Raw genomic sequence first — 9,938 nt, forward strand, 5'->3', positions numbered from 1 at the left:
GGATGATTTGTGATGAAATGATGAAGAGGAGTAGCTAACGCAAGTGGTGCGTTAGCTGAATGTCCCACGGAGGCTGTTTTGCGTCATACGATTTTTTTTTTTCATAACCACCATAAATAGGCAGTATTAGTTACTGCCTGGGCTGAGGAGACAATAGAAGGATGTTAGGGATTTAAGATGATGTGTGCAGCCTGACAGCCGCGAGGGGGCGCCAAACGACCACTTTAGGCGTCCTTGCACCCAGCTTGTCAATATTTAACAGATAATCAGCAGAGCGATAATAGAGAAATAAACAATAAATTACGCACATGCTGCATGATCAGTGGCGCAGTGAAGCCAAGAGGTGAGATTCAGATAAACGGACACACACGTCGGAGGTGTTGGTGTGTGCGCGGCTGCTCTCAGCGCGTGAGTGACCTTGAGATTCAAGTGAGTGGCAGATTTTCCCTCAGCAGCAGAGAGGCCTGCAGCCAAGATAATGTGACAAAGTGGGCGTGCGTGTCTGTGTAGATTTAGTCCTGTGTTCACCTGACAACAGCCTTACAGTTTACTCCTGATGCCTCCAATTGGCATGGGCCTGGTATTCAGGGTGCGGCTGACGGTGTGGCAGGGAGGTGACAACTTGTGGTCATGTCTCACCTCCTTCCTCACCCCACCCTGCTCCTCTTCCTCCTCCTCCTCCTCCTCAGAGACTTATCAAGGTTTTAGATCCAGGAGGAGGAGGCTATGTATGTGTATTTATGTGTCATCTGTTATAGTCTGCCAACCACACCCATGTTATAAGGCATACCAGAGCCCACACACACACACACACACACACACACACACACACACACACACACACACACACACACACATACACATGCACACACGCGCACGCACACACACACACACACACACACACATACACATGCACACACGCACACACACACACACACACACACACACACATACTCAAATATACAGTGCATATAGCTGTTGCCTATACAAGTTACTTTTGATCAAACATTTAATTAGTGATTGGAAATTAGCATTGACATGATTTATTGGTGTTCAGTTGCTGCAACTCCATTTTACATCTGAATGGTGATACACAGTACACATCTCGATATTTTTTCCTGCAAATAAATAACAACAACAAAGCCAACAAAGATCTATTTTTGGGCTTTTTGGGCCTTTAATTGAGAGATAGGACAGTGGATAGAGTCGGAAATCAGGGAGAGAGAGAGGAGAATGACATGCAGGAAAGGAGCCACTGGTGGATTCAAACCTGGGCCGCCCGCTTGGAAGACTACAGCTTCCAAAGATGGGGCGCGCGCACTAACCACTGCGCCATCAAGTCAAATCCTCAGGGACCAAATGTCACACAGACACTTTTGTTAAAAATCTGATGCACGATGTCAACAACATGTGCATGAAAAATGACGACCTGTTTGTGAAATAAATATAGTGATATCAAATGAAAATGCTCCTAAAAGAAAATAAAAATATTTCCTTTCCTGTAAAACAAAATGTAGCTGTGTATATTGTTATGCAGGAAGTTTTTGAGTTTTGCTCAGAGAGGGAGCGAGAGGAGAAAGAGGTGAACTGCTGGTGGAGAAGCAGTCTTTACTTTTTCTTTTCTCGTTCTTCACACAAACTTGCCAGAATCACTCAAGACCTGTACTCACATACTTTTGTTTTCTGTTAAAAAAGGGAAAAAAAAAGGCAGGCTGTGTTTCAGAACCACATGTTTGACATTTTTAGAAAGCAGGCTGCAGCCAGCAGCATTCAGCTCAAAGCAATAGGTCAGTTCAGTTCAGAGGGTGCAGCAACTTCTGTTCCCGTTCCCTTTCTCATTCTTTCTCTTTCTGTTTGTGTGTGCAGCTAAATATAATCCGGATCAAATTCTGTGGCAGATTTTCTGGAGTAATATTTCTGAACACATGCTGTATATTCTATTCTTTGAAAGCCAGAGTCACAGCAAGGTGAAGTGGGGTTGTGATCTCATGCGATGGTTGGTGGTGATTCTAGAGTCTGTTAGGGCCACAGGCAAAATGTCTGCCCCACCCCCCGAAACTTCCTCTTCATTTTTCTTGGTTGACTTTCATTTACAAACTTTGGTTTTCAAAGCAATAATGCATAAAACACTTAGCAGGGCAATGAGAGAGTGCTTTCAGATGGGGCCTACTTAGGGAGGTCTCCTACTGTCAGTGCGAAATTTGTACATTTTGGTCCACTGCTTTGGTTAAAAGTTTGTGAGCCATCAGTGGTCCCCTGCTGGTCTGCCTGTTGACAAGCAGCGCCTCTGGGGATGGTGTTTAGCCCTGACACACAAAGGAGATCATTGGCTGTCGGTCCTAGTTGGACTGTCGATGAGCGATTGTCGCCCTAGTTTTTGCAGTGTGTCCGGCTCCGTCGCTACCCGTCGGCCAACATTACAGTTTTTAGATAATTAATATAACTTGGTATTATGAATTTGAGATTAATGGAAGTTTCAAAAACTTAAACAACTGTTTAATGTTTTGGAAAACATTCCTGTTTCTGGTACTGGCACATTCAGAGTCCATCAAGTCTTGAAAATGCAGAAACATCACAAACTACTTTACTGCACTTTTCTGTTGACAGGCCTCGAGTGAAAGACTTCCTCTAATAGGAGGTGGAGCCGCTTAGTTTGTCTCCATGAGACCAGTGACCCACATTGGTTCAGGTGTCATGTGATAGCTCTGTAATGGCCCTTCCCATTCTACCCCTCCCCCCTACCTGACTCTGTCTCTATACCCCCAGGAGGCATATCCATGTCACCCTGCTGCACAGGTACACCTCTGTCACAGGATCAGTGAGTGAGCTACAGCAGCCCGTCTGCTCTCCTCAATGGAACAGATAGCACTAGCAATCTTATTTTTAACACCTTCTATAAATATACAGCTATACCCAGCTATCACAAATAAATGACAATGATAAAAAGAACATGGGGAGATGAAGGCAGCCATGTTGAAACTGAGCACAGCACTCCTCACTGTTCCCAGCACAGTCATATCTTTCTTTCCTTGATGCAAAGTCCCTTAGGCAACGACTGAGCCTTCCTTATATGCTCACTCTATCTCTCTCTCGTTCCCACACACACACACACACACACACACACACACACACACACACACACACACACACACACACACCCTACACAGGTGCAAACACAACAGTAAAGGACTCATCTTTTCTTGCCCCTCCTTGTCTTTATGCCCTCAAAAATTACAGCTGTCAAACCTGCTTCAATAAAAATCCCCTGACCCCTCCCCTTTATACGATTGTATGTGTGTGTGTTTTGTGCAAATATGTGTGTGTGTATGTGTGTGTGTGTGTGTGTCTTTTATGGTTTCTGCTTGCTTCGTACCCGGCCCCACCCTAACCTCCACCACAGTCCCTATCAGAACATTTAAAGCATGTGCAAATAGCGTCCGTGTATACAAAACAAATCCAAACGACGTGGGAAAGTTCAGAATTCATCCGCACTTATATAAGTTTTAAAACATCTTTAATGATTCACTTTTAGAATAACAGTGTGACACATTTCATTCGAGGGCGATACTCAGTGTAATTCTTGCTGCAAGGCCTGATTCTGACTGTCTTTTCCTCCTCATAATTTACTGAAAGCAAAGTCAGCATTTAAGTTTTGAGCATGAAAGGTGCATCAAAGGTCCACGGAGGTCTAAAATTCACATAGGCTGTTGTCACATACGCACTCCTAAAAATGTGCATACAATTTCAGGACAACAATATGAATGTCACGGAGCATTATCTCCCCCTCTTTGCCACCTTCAGAGGTAGAAACAGACGTTTACAAGTGGAAGATAGGATCAGCGGAGCCATCAGGACAACAGTACTGTGTGTGTGTGTGCATGTCTGACTGTGCGTATATGTGGAGCTCCTGCTGTGCCCTGCTCTCTCGTGCTTCCTCAACACTAACACACTGTGAATTCACACAGACTGGGACGCCATCACACCGTTGCAGAATGAATATGAACGTCTTAAGGAATAATGTCAGCCGAGCTTTGTCACCGCCCTGTTGCGGAATTGCACTATGAAAAGGGCTTAAGTCTATGCCTCTGTCTTAGCCAAAAAGTTGCACTTGAACACACCGCAAAGACTACAGCCATCGGCCAACCACCATGTACGTTCTGCACATGAGCGAGAGGAAATAACTCTCCATGCCAGCTGCCGGGGGTAGTCCATTGTTATGATACAAGAGACCATTTTAGGCGTTTTCAGTCCTTGGTCTTTTAGTGGAAAAAAAAAAGAAGAGGCAGAGGCGACAAATAAGGAGAAACCGCACTAATGGGTGAAAGCATGGCTACTACCGCGACATGCTCACGGGGCTTTCCTGAACCTGTGTCACGAGCTGGAGATAAATGAAACCTCAGAACAGCCAATCAGAGAGATTCCTCTCACCGACATGTCAAAATCGGCCCAAAAAAAGGCAGACAGGGGCCGATGGGTAGCGACGGAGCCGGACACACTGCAAAAGCTAGGCCGACGGTCCATCTAGGACGGACGGCCAAAGATCTCCTTGGTGTGTCAGGGCCTATAAGAGAGACTATCCCATGTTAGTTAGGAAGTGGCTGAATGCTAACGTTAGCTGTGATCTCATGGTAGCTAATGAACTATCAAACACAAAATGTGTTCCGATCTCTCTCTGGATTTTCGGTTTCCATTGTCTTTGTAGTTGCTTTTGGATCAGGCAGCAATTAAATGAAAATAGTTTTCATAATCTTCCTGTTATATGACCTGCCACCTGAAATATAGCAGAACAGCATGTTCACATTTTCCACCTTGAGCCTTTCGTCACAGGAACATGGCCGCTTTGGGAATATGGTCTACTGTCATGAAACAAATTAAAAGGGTGTATCATGGACGAAGGGTGAACCAATTATTTTTCAAATATTAAAAGAATAATTGTCGCGGCAAAGATGAGTACTCTTCAAGCGCCCTCCAAGTTTTACTCGATGCATTCCTTTATTCCTTAATACAGCTAACCCACATTTTCCTTCCCTGATTGCCAATTTGTGGTTAGCTGAACTTGTCAAAAACCACTTGGAAAATACTTTAAAGCAAAGAAACCTGCTGATTGAGCATTCTTATTTATGAACATAATCACTTTGACATTTGTCCTCTCTGCAGACGTTGCCTTTACAGGTGCAGGCATGGATGTAACATGCCATTCGCCTTGAGGGCTTTAAGCGCAGAGGAGACACCTTAGGGGCCGCGCCCATGCGTCAAAGCATAACCGGCTCTTCTTTTTCGTCATAGCGTTCCATCAAGCTTGTAGTCATAAGCTTGTCTAGATGAGATATTTAGTTTCAGCATGTGAACCAAAATAATCATGTCTGTCTTCTTCACTGCAGGAGCTTTTTCACACTACTTAAAAAAATCCTGCTATGAAGAATGAACATCAACAATGAAACATTTTTCCCATAAAGATGTTTCACTTCATGCTTGGTTTGCTGTTATATTTGAATCCTGAGAACAATACTAGAACAAGCAGCCACTCCCTGATTTACAGTCGTAATCATCACATTAATCAAGTTTAATCCCTTCGATTAATGACTGAAAACTTTCCCTTAACACACACACACACACACACACACACACACACACACACACACACACACACACACACACACACACACCTGTGTTCAGCCTGACGATGCCAAGGACCTGACAAGATCAGACAGCCCCTCAGACAAGGAAAAACACAAAACAAAACAATTAAAACACTCCTCCGCTTACAAATCGTCAGAGCGGAGACAGATGAGTTGTCTGTACTTGCACATTTGGTCTGAGTCAGCACGGCTATGTTACAGGTAGTTGTGCCTATGCGTCTGTGTTGGAATAGGGGGGTTTCACTTGATAGTCGGATTATTAAAAAAAGCACTCCTCCCTTCATTCCTGCAGATGATGGGTGTGTTCGTGGGTGTGGAGCGTGTATTCGCCCAGGAGGTTTCCTCAGCTCACCTGTGGGATGGAGCCAAGTTGAAGGTGGCTTTGTGTTCTATATGTTGACATGAACCTGAATTTTTGTAATAGCTCCGATGCATGTACATCACGCCATGTCATGTGCATTACAATAACTACATGGAGGCTCACACACTGAGCAAAAATAACAATGGTTACACAGAGTCAAATGAACCAATCCCATTAATTTAATCTGCCTACCTTAGTAGTAGAAAGTCTCTGAACAATCCTCAATACACACATTTCTAAAGCTTACCTTAATTGACTTCAAAAATGCTAAATACTCACCTCATGCCAACCTTATGTACTACTAATATCATTACTATTACTGATATTTAGAATTTTTAAATTGTATAAAAGGACTAAATGTTTCTAAGGCTGTCAGTTGAGGAAGTCGTAATTTGTCTTAATGGAAATGTACCTACATGATTTTCATTCGAGGTCCATGATTTTTTGCTTCCTTAAACACAACTTAATGTAGTTGGTCCATATAACTTTGGGCATGAGTGGTACCAGCTTGTTTTTTTTACCCATTTTGTTTCCTTTACAGGGCTATTTGAGGCCTTTTTTCCCCCCAAATCTCTGTTCAGAGTCAAGGTCAAACTGACACAAAGATTTTTTTTGGTGACACCAATCAACAGCAACTTCAAGTACTTAAGATGAAAGGATTTAAGGGGATGAATGACTTTCTCAGATGTGGGAGTGCCTCAATGATGATTCAGGTTAACACAACTTAATTTGCAACCTTTTTCTTTAATCTAACAGCAAATTAAAACACAGTTGCAAGATTCTTTGGGGCGAGTATCCTTGTTGCCTTTCCCTGTGCTTTTCAAAACAAGAGAGCATCTGCACCTACACACTGTGACTCTTTATTTAAATATGTCATACAAACTTCAGAACCCATTAAAATGTGCAAGTCTAATCCTGTTTCTAGATGTCAGGAATGAAAGGAGATGGGAAAGGGTGGGAACCCGGGGACTACGCCTCAGATAAACACACCCTGAAATTATTCAGCTCATTCAGACAGAAGAGAAAGTAGGCACACAAGTACATATGGCAAATTTGTTGAATCCAGAGATAAATTAGTGTGTGTGTCTTCATTAGAGAGACATGACAGTGGATAGAGTCAGAAAGTCAAGAAGAGCGAGAGTGGGAGGGGAGTGAAACATTTTTTCTGTGTCCGTTCAGTGTTTCCAAAGTGCATTTCTAAGGCATGTTTAACCATAAAACATGCAACCCCCAGAGTTCAAGTTCAGTGCTTCATCATTTTGAGACACCAGAGCTGTTAAAGCTGCAAACTAGGACACAAAGAGTAGCTTTCAAAAAAGGGAAGCGCAGCACTGGAATGCTGTTTTGGCCAAAGGTGTGTTATCCTGTGAGTTTATCTACAGGCAAAGGCGTGTTCTCGAATAGCATTTGCCATGGGGAATAACATAACGGCAAGGTTGGCCTTTTTTTTTTTCCCCTGAGAAAAATGTTAAGAGCGTTTCATTATCATAATGAATCACTCACAGCATGCAAAGCAGCAAAGCTCCGAGACTGAGTCTAACTAAAAAAACTACTCTATATCTGTGAGGACGGGGATGTCATATTCCAAAAATATGGATTTGAATTCTTCTGCAACCACTCATCCACACCGAGTCTGCAATTATGCTCACACCAAATGAAAACCAGCTGTTGTTACTGTAATAAATCACACAGCGTAACAAGCACTGATTCATACCCTCTCATCCCTTCTTCTCTGTCTTGTCTATCTCAGTCTTACGTGCTCATACACATAACTCACAATTTCACACACTCACAAACACACGTTACATTCCTCAGTAGCAGCTGAGTTTTATTTGGTGACACCGAGAGAGAAAGAGAGAGAGAGTGTGTCCTTGAACGGCAGGGTTCAGTTTGGAAAACACATTACTACTGTTAAGATTTCCGTAATATGATTAAGACTTACAGGTTATATAACCAAGTCAAAAATTCCAAATGAAGTCCCGGCTGATTGGTGAGCCAAGTAATGCTTGTAAACTGTAAGACATGATCAGTCTTGACTAAAAAAAAACTGCAAGTACAACATGTCTCTGCATATATTTTTAATTTCTATTCGCCAGTCTTTCTACCTTTTCCTTATGAGAACATGCTAGTGAAACAAAAAAAGTCAACTGAATACAAAACAACCAGAGCAGATGTACGAGGCTGCACTTTTTAGAACATTTTGAGCTAAAGGCTCACATCAACATGCTAACATACACACTTAAAATGTTGTTTTTAAGCAGCAAAACGCTACATCTACAAATCTATACTTTTGTATTATTTAGTATGCAAGAAAAAGATAAGTCTGTTCATAAAAAATCTGGCATTCCTACTTTTTCTTCTTGTATTTTGCAGAATGCCACCCTTACCCACAGTCTTCAACCCAGTGGTACACACTGTCAGAAAGAAATGCACATTCAGTGTTTACTTTTGTGAACAATACTGTATACAGTATTTTAATCTACAAAGTAACACTGCAGAGCTACAATATGAACTCTGAAAGCTTTGCAAATGTTTTTTTTTTGTTTCCAAAGGCCTTCATTTCAAACATTTTTGCGCTTTACAACAACAGATGTGTGAGCAAGAGAGCCAAAGCTGAGAACAATGTTATAAAGACTAAATAGGTAGTATGTCCCATGCATAACTCATACAAAGTAGATTTTTTTCTGGCTATTTAACATGGACATACAGAAACATTGGAGCTGTATGATTTAAGCATGCACTGAGCTTAGTGTTAATAGCAAAATGCTCATTTGTAACACCTGTCCATGGGAGGCTTTTACAAATAACAGAAAGAAATGAAGAAATATATGAAAGAGAAGAAACTCAAAACACTTCAGTTATTAATGAAAAAAACAAATAAAACACAATGACGAAAAGAAGGCAGTAAAAATATACTATACAGACATTTGTAAGCTTATGTTTTGCTTGTGGGAATTTTGTTTCTCCTTCATGATTAACACACTTTGTAATAGCATGAGCTACAAATGAAGTCACCTTTTAAATCAATAGTGGATGCAGGGAAATGTTTACTAAAAACTAATAACACTTAGCAAAATATACAACTAAAGATGCAGTTTTGGTCAAAATCAGAAGAATTAGACAAATTGAGGTGATTGCGTGCACTTCATACTTTACACTTTTGTAGTATGACTTACCGTATGAGGATCTCATCCTTGACAACTCATTAAATGTCCCATTAGTCAGCCTGAGATTTTCCACTGAGCCAGCGATTTCAAGCTTCTGTGGAAGGTCACATTGGCAGCAGACAGACAAGGACTGCAAAGCCAAAAAATGAAGTATAAAAAAAAAAGAAAATTTAAAGATGGAGCATTAGTGAACTTTAAAGACGGCCTAACATTAAAGGCAGGGTTAGTAATTTTCTAGCATGATTTTGAAAGAAGCATTCCCCCAGTGCTACGTCTATACCCACCACCTCCCCTATGTGCTCCCTCTAAAAGCCACGCCCCTCACTTACATGCACGAGCGCCGTTGCTCCAGACGTGGACCTCAGCTCATGTTTTGAGTGTAGGCTCTTGCATGCATGTGGTGGAGAACGAGCGGGGGGAAACAGGCAGGCGTGATTGGTTCATCAGATTGGTACCTCGTGGCAGACATTGGTCGATGTTTTTACAGGCTTACAACTGATACAGATGACAGATTTCTTTGTTCCCTTTTCAGAGCACATGAGATATGAATTTCTGTCAGGGCCTAAAAACAATTTCAACCAAAATCTTAAAAAGTGGATCTGGAGGAAATTACCAACCCTGCCGTTAAGCTAATGCAGATCTTGACATTGCCAGTGGTTAAACAACACAAATTACAAATACTCCAGTCCCTTACCCACAGAAAATTGTAGGTTCTAAATGTCTGTTTTGACCTGACAGAAATACTTTGGCGCTTGGACTCTATGGGGTGGT

Source organism: Labrus bergylta, chromosome 6, assembly GCF_963930695.1.
Source record: "Labrus bergylta chromosome 6, fLabBer1.1, whole genome shotgun sequence".
In the NCBI taxonomy this organism is placed as follows: domain Eukaryota; kingdom Metazoa; phylum Chordata; class Actinopteri; order Labriformes; family Labridae; genus Labrus; species Labrus bergylta.